Genomic DNA, 17,732 nt, shown 5'->3' with positions numbered 1-17,732 from the left:
TTGTATTGTTAACATTCTTGATAATGTATATTTTAGTGATTGTATTGTTAACATTCTTGACATTGTATATTTTAGTGCTTGTTGCAAGTTTAATTTTACTGTAAACATTCTTGATATTGTATATTTTAGTGCTTGTTGAAAGTTTAATTGTACTGTAAACATTATTGATATTGTATCTTTTAGTGCTTGTTGAAAGGTTGATTGTATTGTTAATAATCTTAATATTGTATTTTTAGTGTTTGTTGAAAGTTTAATTGTATTGTTAACATTCTTGACATTGTATATTTTAGTGCTTGTTGAAAGTTTAATTTTACTGTAAACATTATTGATATTGTATCTTTTAGTGTATGTTGAAAGTTTAATTGTATTGTTAACATTCTTGACATTGTATATTTTAGTGCTTGTTGAAAGTTTGACTGTATTGTTAACATTCTTGACATTGTATATTTTAGTGCTTGTTTAAAGTTTGACTGCATTGTTAACATTTTTTATATTATATCTTTTAGTGCTTGATGAAAGTTTAATTGTATTGTTAACACTCTTGACATTGTATATTTTAGTGCTTGTTGAAAGTTTGACTGTACCGCTAATATTCTAGATATTGTATATGTTAGTGCTTGTTCAAAGATTGATTGTATTGGTAATATTCTTTATATTTTATATTTTAGTACTTGTTGAAAGTTTAATTTATTGTTAACATTCTTGATATTATATCTGTTAGCGCTTTTTGAAAGTTTGATTATATTATTTACATTCTCTATATTATCGCTTAGTGTTTGTTGAAGATTTCTTTATATTGTTAACGTTCTTTATATTTCGAAATATTGTCACATATATTCAATGTTTTAGAATTTTATATTGCATACGTAATAATATTCCAAAGCATTGCATCAGAAAGTAAACATAGTAGCCCAATCCTCCCTCAGAGATGAATGACAATATTAAACCCTTTAGTGTCCTGTTGAACATTTGTTTCTATTGTTAACATTCTCAAAACTGCATTGTTTAGTGTTTTGTTTAATATTTGTTTATGTAAATTTACAGAAAACATTTGAAAATGAGAGACAAGTTTTAGTTACATGAACTACACATAACCACCCAAAGAAAAACTTTGTCATGCTAATTACTTCAAATTTTGATAGCATTAAACCTTGAAGAATACTTTAAGTTATTACGGCGTGATGAAACTACTTTGAGCTATTTGTTTCAGGTAACTGCGAAACTTACACAAGGAGTGTCTGCAATAGTCCCCCCTAACTTGGATCTATAGCACAAACAGCCAACAGTTAAAGATACTGTAATCTTAAAGTGACATTTGATTACCGCTATTTTATTGGGCACGTGACACTAAATTGCGGAGTACGGTTGTTTTTTTTCAGCAACGGGACGTGAATGAGGAATATTCGAGTCAACAATTGTACATCGTTAACCATTAACTATGGTTTTGTGCAATAAATATGGAAAAATCTTAGTACTTTGTTTTAGTTTCCTAGCACATATGGGTAGTGAGAAGGTAAACTAATTTACAGTAAGTGTGTTGTTTGTCAACCAGTATCGCGAATTTTATATGAGACGGACCAAAATAACGTCCTTTAGTTAGAACTTTATTTCTTCTCCTGTCCCAAACAAGGACCACACAACAGAGTAACTTACTGTCAGACCGTGAAGTATGCATGTAGGGGAATCCCAAACTAAATGTTTTTGATTTGAATTTTCGCGCAAAGCTGCACGAGGGTTATCTGCGCTAGCCGTCCCTAATTTAGCAGTGTAAAACTAGAGGGAAGGCAGCTAGTCATCACCACCCACCGCCAACTCTTGAGCTACTCTTTTACCAACGAATAGTGGGATTAACCGTCACCTCATAACGCCCCCACGAATGAAAGGGCGAGCATGTTTGGTGCGACGGGAATTCGAACCCGCGACCCTCAGATTACGAGTCGAACGCCTTAACCTGACCATGCCGGGCCTGAATCCTAAACTAAATGTTTTGTTGTCGTTTTTTTGGCACGACAGAGAAGAAGAAGTATATTTTTATTCCTCTTTAAACGCTTGGTGTTAATAACTCAGAAATAAGAAAGCTGGAAGTACTGTGTACACATGGTGTTAATAACTCAGAGGTAGGAAAGCTGGGATCACTGTGTACACACCGTGTTAATAACTCAGAGGTAAGAAAGCTGGGAGCACTATGTACACACCGTGTTAATAATTCAGCGGTAGGAAAGCTGGGAGTACTGTGTACACATGGTGTTAATAAGTCAGATGTAGGAAATCTGGGAACACTCTGTACACACGGTATTAATAATTCAGCGGTAGGAAAGCTGGGAGTACTGTGTACACATGGTGTTAATAAGTTAGATGTAGGAAAGCTGGGAGCACTCTGTACACACGGTGTTAATAACTCACAGATAGGGAAGTTGTAAACACTGTGTACACTGTTAATAACTTAGATGTTGGAAAACTGTGAACACTGTTTGTTTGTTTGTTTGTTTGTTTGTTTGAACTTTAGAGCAAAGTCACATCGGGTAATCTGTTATTCCACTGCGAAGAATGGAAATCCGGATTTAAAGGTAGAAAATCCATTGATTTACTGCTGTTTCACCAGAGAACTGTGTGCACTGAGTGTTAATAACTGGAAAATACGAGCGTTATGAGTCCTGTGTGAACATGCATGCTATTAATGACTCATAGACAAGAACGTGTTAATTTCTGAAATAACATAGTGGGCGAGAGTTGGGAAGTCGATACCTTCTTGAATAGTAACGTATTTGAAATCATGATTATATATTATAACACAGATACAAATTTCCAGGAATGTAAATAACTCATAAATATATTCCTGTGTTTTTAAGTAAAATACTGTGTGGGAGACTAGGAAACGTACAGTCGAAGGGGTCATCTCAATTTTATTTCCAGAGATAAGAGATAATAAAAAAAAGACACATAATCACAGCACTACAGTTTTTGGTTTATTGTTTTGGTTTTTGTTGTTTTACAAAATATTATGATAAAGTAAGAAGTTGCTTGAAGGTGTTTGTTAATGTCTAAAATAACCGTATTATAGAAGTGTTCGCTCTTGAACTGTAGTCTACGTCGTATCGTAACATTTTAATGTGCAAATATGGACTTTAGTCATTGAAATAAAATGTAGCATTATTGAGTGTCACATATCATTACTGTCATAGTGTTTTTATATCTATACTTTTAACTCATCCTCACCAGGTGGCGCTGTTCTTTTTTTAGCGATGACTTATTGTGTAAATTTAGATTGAGGAACTGTAGTCATTGAAATAAAATGTGGCATTATTGAGTGTCACACATCATTACTACCTTAATGTTTTTATACTTCCACTTTTCATCAATTAACACCAGGTAGCGCTGTTCTTTACAGCGCTTACTTGTAATGTCACATTATGTCACAATCTAGATTACGTCTAAAAGAACGAATAACGATACCAGTTTTACAGTTTTGTTTTAATTTCTTTGTTTCGTGACAAATGGTCGATGACAACGTGACGTCAAAGTGGGTGTGGCGACCGAACTACAAACTTATCCTTCCCTGATTACATATGCTCTTTCTATAAGTTATCACGCTATCATCGCTTCATTGATATTTTTTAAAATATTTTAACAATAAAGAGCACCCATCCCCAGTGATGGAAAAGCTTAAGTTAATCTTGGAACTTAAATTATTACATGGACTATAAAAAAAGAATTTAATTGTCTTGTACTTTTGGTTTTACTGTAATCTCATCACTTCAAAACTAAATGTTGAGTTTCGTCTGCGTGCTCAGCTTTTCAAACGGGGAACAGACACTGCGATTAGCAGTATGTGTATAAGATGAGTTTTAATCGTATAGATGAAGACATCTGTGTTATGAAAAATTCTGTATTCCAAAGTATATGTTTGCATGTGAACTTCAAATATTGTACTCTTATCGTTCGAAATAATTTATTCTACTTAATTACGTGAATTCAAAAGTGTTATTAAGGTCACAAATTAAAAGTGTAGACTGGAAAGTGATTCGTTAGCACGACGCGAGTGTCATGTTAAGAAGAGTAGCTTCAAAAAAACGTAAAGTTACCACTAATTACGTTATGTAAGATCAATAATGCCTTTATAGATTCTCGATAAAACAGAGAATTGTTGTTGTTCCCTTGTCATCACTGTACTTTTATCTTCAGACGTTTTTCTTTGCTTTTCATTTAACAGTGATTTCGTTACAAAATTGCTCCAGTCGTATGAAATATAGCACATATGATCACCCAAAAAAAATTATTGTTTTGGTTTTTAGCAAATTTTTTTACTATTAGTGCTTTTTAATCATTCAAAATTTTCGTTATAAAACTTTCGAATTCGTAGATTTCGAATGCGAATCTTTGCGAACAGCACCTTTTATTCATGGTTACTAAACGGCCAGGTCATAGACCTCTAGGGCTTAAGTATAGGTACTCTTCATTAAGACTTACTAACCATAGTGAAAATGTCCAACCAGCAGCATTCGTCTGGTTTCTTATCCTATTTCAATGGGCCCAAAGCTTAACGTGTGAAACACGTTCCGCAGCGTCGGGTCTCGAAATTCGGGTATTAAGCCGGTAACTTTAAGTACTTGGTCACGCTAGTGGCTTTAGAAAAGACAGACTAGTTATTAGAAATGACTCGGTAGTTGATGAAGGTTTGAGGTTATTTTTTGTTTGTTTGTTTCTTCAATTTCGAAGGACTATCTGCATAGCCATCCCTAACTATAAATGATAGATTGGAGGGCAGATAGCTAGTCAGTGCCACCTACCACCAATTCTTTTGGTTATTTTTGTCAAATAGAAAAGTGTAATTTAGCTTTTACACTCATAGCCCAACCATGGCTCCAAAATTGTGGTGGCAGTAGTGAATAGCAAACAAAGAAACTTTAGATCCACAGTCAGCACGATAACCACTGGACCGCATGTGACCCGGGTTAAAATAATTATGCATCGTGCGGTCTCACATTTTATACGAACAAAGTATTGTTTTCGTTATTTCGGGAGACTTCTCATCGTATTAATGTCAATCCTTTCCAATAAGTTGGCGGTAAGTTATCTGAGACCTTACTACCCTGACATTCGGGGTTCAGTACCCGCGATGATCACAGCGCAGTTAACCCATTGCGTAGCTTTTTGTTTCAAAAAATTAAAAATTATCTTAATACTTAACGTGTCTTTCTTTATCATTACTTGCCTTTTCTGAAATAAAAAGCAGATAATTATTTTGTTTTATCTTTTTTTAAAGGTCACAACTTTTAAAAAAGATTTACATTTCTGTTTAATACGACATCGAAGTAAAAAAAAAAGAAATATAGTTAAGTGGTTTACAAGAACTTTTTACATGTTACGTAGCTACTGCTAAAATCTGTTTCACTATTTCCCTTCATCGGATGCTATAATAAACGATATAAAGTCAGAAGCCACATGGGGTCCTTTTTTTCCAACGAACATATGCTTTCTGTTTAGGAAGAGGTCGAAGCTCTGAGTTTTGTAAGATGTGACACACCATGCAGGTATTCTGTACATTACGATTCACTTCATCACTTTCAACAACATTTTTCTGGATAAGTCCACATCGAGAGGTTTCATGGAAAACTTCAAGTAATCTGAAAACAAGATATAAATACCACATATTAACCATTCCTGGTCAAAGCTGATCTTTCTCTGCAGTATTTTGGTACAAAAGACGTCATTATTGAGGATTGTAAACAGAGAGAAACTGTAAATTGGCACTTCGGTTACCGCCCAGCCCACCTACATCCTTGTTCAATTATTTGAATACGAAAGGTATATAATAAGACTCATTACTTCCATGGTAGTTATGTTTCTTTGCTTGAGAAGTAAGAGGAATTTTCTAGAACGTTTTTGGTTTCATTGCAAAACTTAACTTGACACAAAGAGAAATAAACTTTTCTTAATGTGAAAGGTAGAAAAACACACAATCTTGGAAGATCTTTCTTGGGAAGAAATAAAAGTCATGCAATCTGATAAATATATTTAGAAATCTTCTATAAAGTAAAGTTATCGTAGGAAGCTGATCTAGAACTTCTATTGAGCATCACGAGAGCTGATCGTACACTCTGAAGATTCTCGTAAGTAGTGTGTGTGTGTTTTTTCTTATCGCAAAGCCACATCAGGCTATTTGCTGAGTTTACCGAGGGGTATCGAACTCTTGATTTTAGCATTATAAATCCGTAGACTTACCGCTGTACAAGCGATGGACATAAGTAGTGTATTAATATCATGTTTCTTCTTAGAGGGATTATTGGTCAAGAGCATATTGTTTATTCTCAGAGGGATTAGTGACCAGAAGCATGGTGTTTGTTCACAGACTGATTAATGGCCAGGAGCATCATATTTGTTCTCAGAGGGATTAGTAGCAAGAGTATCATGTTAATTTTCAGAGGGATTAGTTGTTAGGATTATCATGTTCGTTTTCAGAGAAGCAAGTTTCATGACCACCGCGTTTATTCTCAAAGAAATTAGTGATTAGGAGCATCATGTTAAGTCTCGTAGGGATTAGTAGTCAGAAGCACCAGTTTTTTTCTCAGAAGGATTAGCGGTCAACAGCACCGTGTTTAGTCACACAGGTATTCTTGTTCAGACGTCCAATGTTTATTCTCATGGCGTGGGTTAAGGATTAGGCTCACGATAGCTGTAATAAAATGTCAATGGTAAGGTGACCCAAGTTTTTCTTACGAAAATCAATACAACAATCCAGAGCATCATGCGTATTCTCAGACGGATTATTTCTTAATAATTATACATGAGAGATAAATGGTCGTGTTCTCAACATTGTCTCTTTGTATTCCAAGCCGACTAATGGCTGAAAACACTGTTTACATTTATTTAGAGGAATTTTGTCACATTCTTTGGAATTATTGGACAGGACCTGTTAGACATTTATAGATCCGAAGATTATAAAACAATCATTTATTTCTTCTGCACATGGTTGACAAAATAAATCTAAATAAGTTATATCTGTGTAGCGTTTATCTCAGCCATATGTTTTTTTATTACACAAGTCACTCAACATATATATATTATGATAAGAATTTTATAATAATTAATATGGATTATCACGTTCAAATAAGGCCTGGCATGGCCTAGCGCGTTAAGGCGTGCGCTTCGTAATCCGAGGGTTGCGGGTTCGCGCCTAAGTCGCGCCAAACATGCTCGCCCTCCCAGCCGTGGGGCGTTGTAATGTTACAGTCAATCCCACTATTCGTTGGTAAAAGAGTAGCCCAAGAGTTGGCGGTAAGTGGTGGTTACTAGCTGCCTTCCCTCTAGTTTTACACTGCTAAATTAGGGACGGCTGGCACAGATAGCCCTCGAGTAGCTTTGTGCGAAATGCCAAAACAAACAAACAATCACGCTCAAACAAGATCAGAGCGATGCAGCTGGCACCTGGTGGCATGTACTAGAAAAACTTGACGGAAATTGCTTAATTAACTGTAACACTTCGAGTTCATCAGTTTTTTTCTATTTTTACATAGAAAACAGAAATGTTTTCGACACTACTTAATTCTAGCACTGAATACAGAGATGGAGAGACACGATTAGAAACGTCTGCATAATTTATTGTAATGTTTTTTATATTTTCACATTGTTTATCGAGGAACTGTTACAGACAAGCATTATTTTCTTGAAAAGCATGTAAAACGTATAATTATAAGTGCTTCTGAAAACATTTCTGTTTAATCGTTAATGCACTGCACCTACAGTTATGTTATGACCATTATTATAGAAATTAATAATGGGCTGGGTTAATTCTACGCGATCAGTATAAAATATTAATGCATTTTATGTTAACGTACATTAAATTCCACTTTATTTATGCCAGCAGTTCTCTCTCCAAAGTTCAGCCTTAAGTATGCAGGCTTACAGCTCTAAAAATCTAGTTTCGATACCAGCGTTGGGTAGAACATGAATAACCTATTGTGTAACTTTGTGCTCAACAGCGCCTGAATCCAACTGTTGCAGAAAGAGTTAAATTAAACCAGATATGAACCAGGGTACGTCCACAGTCACGATGTGAACACATTGAAGATATGGTACTTACTGAACGTAAAGATGAAAAGGACACGTGTATATCACGTGTGGTGGTCATTTATCACACCCTATAAAGCAGCGTGATACAATCAAGTAGACGTACATGCAAATGCTGGGCTTAGTGAAGTATAAATTGTGGTAAAAGCACATGCACTGTTGTTGTTTATCCAAAGGCACTACTTGTGCTACTCGCACCATTACACATCTGTTTTTCGTATGGCGTCAACTTCATGATGTCGATCAGTTTTGTTCTCATTCGCGACATTGAGACCAAAAGACAGAAATAACTACAAACTCGAATTACTTATCCATTTAACCATATTCTATGGGGATCCATGAGAGCTCACTTGCCGAATTTCATCGAAATTGATTCAGCCAGTTTCTCAGGACACATCAAGAAACCAGAAAGACAGGTGTAACACTCTGCTTGCTACATGTATGTAAACAGACAACGTGTGTTGTTTGTTCTACAGTACATCCTTTAGTACAGTTTGTTTGTTTGTTTGTTTTGGAATTTCGCACAAAGCAACTCGAGAGCTATCTGTGCTAGCCGTCCCTAATTTATCAGTGTAAGACTAGAGGGAAGGCAGCTAGTCATCACCACCCACCGCCAACTCTTGGGCTACTCTTTTACCAACGAATAGTGGGATTGACCGTCACATTATAACGCCCCCACGGCTGGGAGGGCGAGCATGTTTGGTGCAATCGAGATTCGAACCCGCGACTCTCAGATTACGAAGCGCACGCCTTAACGCGTTAGGCCATGCCAGGCCCCCTTTAGTACAGACTGGTAGAATTAGATATGTTACTTGTAGACAATGTGTAGTTATCCTCTACCACATCCAATACAACATAGACAAAATGAGGTAGAGATACTTAAATAGAGTATAACTAACACCTGCTTGCCCTATAACTTAATTAATGGTTCCACCAAATTCAAGAGTTTCCTTTGAAATAACTTTTTCCACATCAAATTTTTGGTTTAAGATTTTAAAATTATAACAAATAATAACGTTTCACACATACTCTTGGGCCCGTCTCGTAATCAGAGGGTCGCGAGTTCGAATCCTCTCCCATCAAACATGCTCGCCCTTTCAGCTGCTGCGGCGTTATAATGTGATGGGTAATCCCACTGTACGTTGGTAAAAGATTATCCCAAGAGCTGACGAAGGGTGGTGATGAGTAGCTGCCTTTCCTCTGTCTTTACACTGTTAAATTAGAAACAGCTAGCGCAGATAGCCCTCGTGTAGCTTTGCGCAATATTCAGAAACACACTTACCCTGAAGTTTGTTTGTTTATTTTGAAATTCGCGCAAAGCTACTACAGGGCTATCTGCGCTAGCCGACCCTAATTTAGCAGTTTAAGACTAGAGGGAAGGCAAATAGTCATCATCACCTACCGCCAACTCTTGGGCTACTCTTTTACCAACGAATAGTGGGAATGACCGTGACATTATAACGCCCTCACGGCTGAAAAGACGAGCATATATGGTGCGATGGGGATTCGAACTTGCGACCCTCAAATTACGAGTCGAACGCCTTAACCCACCTGGTCATGCCGGGCCCTTACTCTAAAGACCTACAAATATTTGTACTTTTTTGTTATTGACCACGTCAGTATTTTTTAATATTTGATAACAATTATTTTATTTTACAATATGACTAACTTATTTTCTATTTCCTGAAGCGAATTGTAAGTACATCTACTGTTTCTTTCTCCTGTGTCATATCGGGTCTGGTGTTATTTATTAACAATGATAATAAGTACAAATCTCATTCTTTTCAACAAAGTATGGATTTCAAATAATGGGATGTGTGTCTGATGATTTAATACCAACTTTAATATAATTGTTTGTTTGTAATTAAGCACAAAGGACTATCTGTGCTCTGCCTACCACTGGTATCGAAACCCGATTCCGAGTGTTGTAAGTTCGCAGACATACAGCTGTGCCACTCGGAAGAAGGCAGCGTTTTAATGTAATCAGACAAAATTTTACAAAGAGAAGTGAAGGTCTGTAAAGTAAGACAGCGTATATGTAATGATCTAACATCTGGTACTTTCTATTTCTAACTTATAAAAATTACACCTTAATAGAAGATTCTCCTGATGAAGAATATGATTTGATTTAAATTAACCCTTACCCATTGAAGTTTTGTTTATTTCGATGTTTTAACACCTTAATAAAAATAGGCGGTTATACGACTCGCTTCCGAGTTTGTTAAGTACGAAACAACACATTTTATGATACCTTTCGCGCTGATACAAATTTTAAAAGTTCAAGGCGCGTTCTTGTGTTTCGGAAATCGTCTAAATAAAGTAAGTACCAGGAAGTAAAATTGAGTTGACTTGGGCTTTCATTGGCCTTGTTAAAACGTTAGTTAAATATATCTTTACGTGTTTTCTTTATTTCGCCACAGAGTCTTTAGAATTTTAGTGTTGATCTAAAAGAATCAAAACAAAAAATAAAGAAATGAATTCACAGCTGAGAAAATGCATATGTAGGCCTAACCCAACTTCCAACAGAGAGGAGAACCTTGGTGATGGTTGAGACAATGCTTCTCGTCCACGTGATCTAGTAACACGTGCTTTTAAATTTCAAGCCTCCTTTAGTGGATTACTTATTAACCTAAACATTTTGACGTTGCACGTTTATTCTGAATACGAAGTTTTACTCAAACGCTGTATGATTATTAAAGTATGTTATTTTGTTATGATGTTGCATGGTTATTACGATTAAATTATTTTAAAATCTCAGCAGACAAGTTTATTTTGAGGAAAAGTGCAGTTTTGCAAAATGATTGGAGTGAAACTGTTCCTTTTGGTTTCAGCATACTTTTGCTAGAGTGTTGTTTACTAAAGTTCGAACATGAAAAACATAATAATGCTTTATTGACATATTTATCTCGTACTTTCTATTAACGTTATTCTGATCTGGTTTTTAATATACTGTAAATAGCTTGATTTAGTATACCAAACCAGTATTTTGCAACATTTATACATGACTGTCGATATAAGTACAGTTGAAAACACAAATCAATCTATGAACTCCAATACTAAAGCAGAACCTAATTTAAAGTGCATCTAGCTCCATTCTGAAAGTCGCCCAATACTGAAACTGCATCTAGCTCCATTCTGAATGTAGCCCTATACTAAAATTGAACCTAATTTAAGAGTGCATCTACCTCCATTCTCAATTATAGACCTGCATTAAACTCAACCTTGGTTTTCAAATGCATTTAGCTCAGCAATGAATATAGTCCACTACTTTATTTACAAGTGTATCTAACTCCAATGTGAACATAGTGTAGCATCCTCTGTGAATATATTGCATTACTAAAGTTAAAGTTAGTTAACAAGTGTATCTAACTCCAATGTGAACATAGTGTAGCATTCTCTGTGAATAAAGTCCTCTACTAAAGTTAAAGATTATTTACAAATGTATTTAAGTCCGTCCCTAATATAGTGTAACATTTTATGTGAATATAATCCATTACTAAGGTTAAAGTTAATTTAGAACTGTACATAACTCCGTTGTGAGCATAGAGTAACACTCTCTGCGAATATAGTCCACTACTACAGTTAAACTTAATTTACAAGTCTAATTAACACCGTTGTGAACTTAGTGTAGCACTCTCTATGAATATAGTCCACTACTACAGTTAAAGTTTATTTACAAGTAAAATTAACTATGTTGTGAACATAGTGTATTATTCTCTAGGAATATAGTACTCTACTAAAGTTAAAGTTAATTTGCAAGTGTATCTAACTTCGTTGTGAACATAGCTTAGCTTTCTCTGTGAACATAGTCCACCACTATAGTTAACCTTGGTTTACAACTACAAATATACTTAGTCCCGTTATGAATATAGTTAAGTTAAACTTACAAGTGTATCGTACTCCATTCTTTTTATGTCTCTGAATGTAATTTGGTTACTATACTTAGACTTTTTTCGAGGCTGACAGATCGTTGCTCGCTGTGACAGTAGTCTAGTAGTAAACAACTTGAATTATAAAATTATTCGAATAACCATCAGAAACGTCGAAGATTTATTTAAATATACCTTTCGTTTTCATAATTTCTCTTTATTCTTATGTATTTACATGAATATTTATTATAAACGTTTCATCGTCGCTTTCTATATAGACTTGAGAATAATAAAGTTATTTTTGGACACAAGTGTCTGCAATATTTAGATACAATTGATCCATGTTCATTCAAGCATTGTGTTTGGGAAATACATTGTTATCTGAGCACTTTGTTGGCATCTATTAAGCTTTACGTATTTTCAACCAGGCAGTTCAATAGCTACATTTTATATACCTCTTGTACATGCAGTTAATTTCAGAATGCGAGAGTAGATAATTCATCGATTGTAAAGTGAATAGAAACGCCATACATAAAGAACAAAATAAACTTACAAAGTACACGTACACTGTTATAAGGTGGAAGTAGTTTTCTTACTGTATGGTTATTTTGATCTAAATTTATTGAATAAGTGCGGTTATCGCACGAGTTATGTGTACTGGTTTTCTGTGTGTTTTATGCTTTGACTGAGTCATATAATGAGTTTACTCATGTTTTGAGTGAATCACAAGCCACATGATAAAACCCTTTGACTGATTTTTTTTTTTTCGAATATACATTTTAACTACGTAGGCCTATGACGTTTAGTTTGTGTATCACGTGCTGCCTGGTCATAAAGACAAACCTTAAAAGCACCAGTAAGAGTAACAGTAAAGGATTAGGTTTGTTTTGAATTTCGCGCAAATCTACACGAGGGCTATCTGTGCCAGCCTTCCTTAATTTAGCAGTGTAAGATTAAAAGGAAGGCAGCTAGTCATCACAAACCACCGCAAACTCTTGAGCTACTCTTTTACCAACGAATAATTGGATTGTTCGTAGCATTATAACGTCCCTACGGCTGAAAGGGTGAGCATGTTTGGTGTGACGGCGATTCGAACCCGCGGAAAGGATTAGGCAACAGGGAAGATCCCTAAACTCGTGCTAACTGTTATGTGTGTCTATACAGTAAGAAACCGAGTCAGCAGCTATGAAACAAAGAATTAATTTTCTGGATTACGGGTAAGATATGTGCAAACAAAACAAAAAATAACTCACAAAAACACATTATTCCTTGTATAGAAATACATACATATATATTTACATATTAAGATTATTTAACCGATTTGCCAGATTAAATGTATAAAACTTGGAGATCCTTTAGACACAGATCCTCTTCATCGGGCTGTTCTAGTTTATTTATTAAGCTAAATTTGTACAGTATTAAATTCTTAAAGTTTTAAACCTCAGTTTGGCTCTCTGTACCTTGGTTAAATGTCCTCTAGTGGTAAACTGATGAACTATATTTTTTCAAATAAATGTAAGATCGCAGGTATACAACTTTAAAAAATGACTGCTGGCACTTATTTCGCGGGTTTTCGCAACTTAGCGGTAACTGAGTCCTGAAAATTTTTAGTATGTGAGAGTTCTTTTAAAGGCGATATACAGAATAGTGTTATATTTACGACGTGAACTTACGAGACGTCTCAAAATGACCGGCGAACTTCGAAAGACAGAACTGCAGTAGCTGTCACTCAATGACAGGTTAAAAAGAAAGAGCCGCGACTTCAAGAAATAGATTTATAGAACGTTTTCTAGGCCTTTCAGAAAATGAAGTGGAAAAACAATAAACAATTGTCATTCACTTATTCACTACGGCTTGTCGTTCTGTCCCACATCGCGTTTATCAGATTGTAGAAAACAAGTATTTTGTGATTGATTTAAAACGCTGTTGAAATAATAAATCTCTTTTTTATTGGCTAATAATGCCTTGCGAAAAAACAAAGTACTTTCTGATTTGTTGCAAAATCCGAATTACAAATATTTTTTATCGATTACTTACAAAAAAGCTTGCAAACAACGATTGTATTTTCTGATTGGTTCCATCACACTAGCTTTGAATACTGTTTCTGTTTATTTTTTTAAAATTAATGATCCTTTTTTGTTCTATAAAGAACAAAATTTTGAAAATAATCTGTCACATTGAATCACATATTGAGGTTTACTAAGTTATGCTGTTTAGATATACCTCTAAAAGCGAAAATGTTAAATACTATTATATGTCTACGTTTGTTAACTGAGTCTGTCAAATTTCGCAACAGTTATGTGTTATTTTATTTTCTCTTTTACTTCTGACTCGGATCGCTGTCTTCATCCTATACCTTATGACGGTGCTTTTTAAGCATACAATTCACCCGGCCACATAGGTTCCCTGGTGGTGACTGACGAATGCCAATTAATCTAAAAATAATACATATCTTTCAAACAGAAAAATGTGAGGATAAATTTGTATTCGTCTCAAAAAATCCCGAAGCATATTTACATTTCATTAACCAGATTAACCCTAAAAATAATTAAAGAAGAAAAAGACTGTTTTGTTCTTCCGATTTACCCCTGTCAAGGGTTGCTATCGAGAAAATGAATTCCTTGAAACCGATAAAACTCATTGACGAGTCGTGAACTGAATAATACATTGAGTTTCGTATGTATTTTGGTATCATAAAAACAGCTTGTCTACTGAATTATGCAGAGAAATAAATTGTTGGCATCAATGCTACGCCTTTTTCATATCCTGTATGAGTAAAAAACAATTCAAAACATGAAAAATATGAGATCAAAATGTTTACGTATAATATGTGTCGTCAGGTGTTATAATATATTTTTTAAAACATCCGTATATTTAAATAATTCAACTTTTATCGCGAGTGTGACGAAGAAGGGTTGCAGATCCTCGAATTCCCTGGTGAGTAATTAATCTATCAACTGATTATCCTAATATCTGACAGAGAAGTAATGAAATTTCAAATGCTGGCACAATGGTATATCTGCGGACTTACAACGCTAGAAACCGGGTTTCGATACCCTTGGCGGGCAGAACACACATAACCCATTGTGTAACTTTGTGCTTAACTTCAAACAAATCCTGGTCTTTCTGTCCCCTTGCGGCGGAACAACATACCACACTCACGATCAAAGATTCAAGACCGCGGAATGTTTTGTTTTCCTTCCAAGTAGTATCTCCAAATCTTCACACAACCGTGAGCAGGACGGAGAAAAAGTAGCTATTTCTGAGCATTATTGGTAAATTTGTATTTTAATTCTAAACCTAAAAACACACTACGAAAAAGATTTGTTTGTTTTTGAATTTCGCACAAAGCTACTCGAGGGCTATCTGTGCTAGCCGTTCCTAATTTAGCAGTGTAAGACTAGAGGGAAGGCAACTAGTCATCACCACCCACCGCCAACTCTTGGGCTACTCTTTTACCACCGAATAGTGGGATTGACCGTCACATTATAACGCCCCCACGGCTGAAAGAGCGAGCATGTTTGGCGCGACGGGGATGCGAATCCGCGACCTTCAGATTGCGAGTCGCATGCCTTAACGCGCTTGGCCATACCGGGTCCCTACAAAAAAGACGTTCTGAATGAAGGAACATATAAAATGCATATTTGATTTCATTCTCAAGTAAAGTGTTTCAAACATGATTTAAATCTGTATAATATTAATCAGAACAAGACTCTATTTAATTGGTTTACTCTTACATAGAGCAGCCCCCAGCTGGGACAACAGTCAGTCTCCGGACTTACAACTCTAAAATCAGGGGTTTGACTCCCCTCGGCGAACACAGCAGATAGCCAGATATGGTTTTGCTATAAAAAGCACACACTAGTTTAAGTAATACATGTAACCCACAATTAACTATTATTGTAAAACAGACATTTTCCCACGTATTTCGACCATGGTAATAAATCCTTGTGGTTAATAAGGTGTATTACTTACATTAAATCTTTATTTGTGTACGATTTTATTAACATTTTAATTTAAAAATAAGCTATCATCACAATTTTGCACCACAGAGTAGGTTTTATTGAAGTATTTAGTTCTAGATGTAGTTATCTATGAAAGTGTCTTGCTTTCTTGGTACAACACTCATGAGATTTTCACAAAAGAAAAACAAATATTTTTTTTCAAAATTTGTTTTCTCATTGTTTTATATTTGAAACTTACGCAATTCTTGTTCTTTTTATTGGTTAAATCGGAAACATTTTTGTGAAAAATTTATATTGTTTTATTTATTTCTCTGCTATAAATCTATAAATATACTACCTAGTTATAAAAATACTACCAGTTATGACTGACAACGGTCGGTGCTGTAGTTTCCGAGATCCGAGTTTTGGATGTATACACCGCAAGCTCCATTATAATAAAATTTAAAGATTTTAGATAAATTAAATGAAACGAGTCGTTTCTCTTCCTGTATTTATTACTACTCGTATCGTAGGTGTTGAAGTAGAATACGTTTCTTGATGTCTTTTTTTTTTTTTGGGGGGGTGAGATGTTCACGCAAAGTCACAGAAGGGCTATATCTCTATAGCTGCTTGTAATTTTGAAGTGATAAACCAGAAATAAAAGGATACATTGCAAGCTGGCACAAACACGCACACCCAAACATTTGAGAAGATTTCAGAGATGAGCATGCGCAGGCGGAAAAGTACTGACTAAAGTTGACACCATACCGATGGTTGTCGGGTATTCATACACCACTTTAAACTTTATCTTCTCTGTGTACAATTCTCACAGTTTGAAATATTTGATCTAAATAAGAGAAAGAAAAAAGCAAAAAGTTTGAGCAGATGACGTAAGTTAGAAAATATTTCGTTTTCTCAACATGAAATCATATACCGTGACGGAAAGTATAACCAAATCCAAGCTACAACCTAAACTTAAATATCAGAGAATAAGATAAATGTAATCATAAACCAACATAATTTATATCAGTAGAGAATTAATGTACATACATAATAAATTCTAGGTGATGACTGTAAAATATTGACATGAAAAGATGACGCAGTTGTAGACAAGACAAATAAAACAAGAGTAAACTATAAGGGCACTTGGTGGAACACATATCTACACCATGCGCTGTTGATCACGTTATGTTCTCAGAAAATACATGTTATCAGTGGACATGGACTACGTTTTCCTTGGCAGAACAATGAGGAATGATATTCTACATAAGTTCGCCAAGTTTCATCAACATCCAATCGTTCACGACTGAGTTATAGATCAAAAATAATGCGAAAAATCGATTCCCATGGTAAAAAGTAGGTAAAGTTTAGGGTTTTCATGACCTCGATTTCTGACTTAAGTTTTCCAAAAACCAATAACTTTTAAGATGGATTATATATATATATATATCAACTTTCTTCCAAATTCATTCGGCCAATTTCGACAAACCTTGTTGACAAACACACACACAGGGATGAAAACATAACCGCTGTACTTCGTAGGGGCAGAGGTGGTTACGTAGTGGTTTACTTTCTAACCTGACGCGTTGGCTCACTACCATTCTATCCTGACTTGTTGGCTCACTACCATTCTACCCTGACCTGTTGGTTGACTACCATTCTACCCTGACCTGTTGCTTCATTACCATTCTATCCTGACCTGTTGCTTCATTACCATTCTACCCTGACCTGTTGGCTCACTACCACCACCCTGACCTGTTGCTTCATGACCTGTTGACCTGTTGGCTCACTACCATTCTACCCTGACCTGTTGGCTCACTACCATTCTACCCTGACCTGTTGGCTCACTACC

The 17,732-nt window shown here is 35.4% G+C and overlaps 1 protein-coding gene across 4 annotated transcripts in view; it reads left to right on the top strand.

Moving 5' to 3' along the window:
- LOC143226551 (potassium channel, subfamily K, member 16-like) overlaps window positions 1–17,732 on the top strand; it is a 53,642-nt gene that overhangs the window by 14,401 nt on the left and 21,509 nt on the right. Inside the window, exon 1 of one of the 4 annotated variants that reach the window (XM_076457664.1) lies at window positions 5,973–6,110. The exons of 2 other annotated variants lie outside the window; for them this stretch is intronic. The gene's annotated coding sequence lies outside the window, so the exon portion shown is untranslated. Of the gene's footprint in view, window positions 1–5,972; window positions 6,111–12,903; window positions 13,154–17,732 lie in introns of those variants that run through there. One more of the 4 variants, XM_076457667.1, reaches the window with a different exon arrangement.

Source organism: Tachypleus tridentatus, chromosome 9 (assembly GCF_004210375.1).
Source record: "Tachypleus tridentatus isolate NWPU-2018 chromosome 9, ASM421037v1, whole genome shotgun sequence".
Classification (NCBI taxonomy): Eukaryota; Metazoa; Arthropoda; class Merostomata; order Xiphosura; family Limulidae; genus Tachypleus; species Tachypleus tridentatus.
Note: the sequence above shows the minus strand (reverse complement) of the source record. Positions and strands in the feature narration are given on the sequence as shown.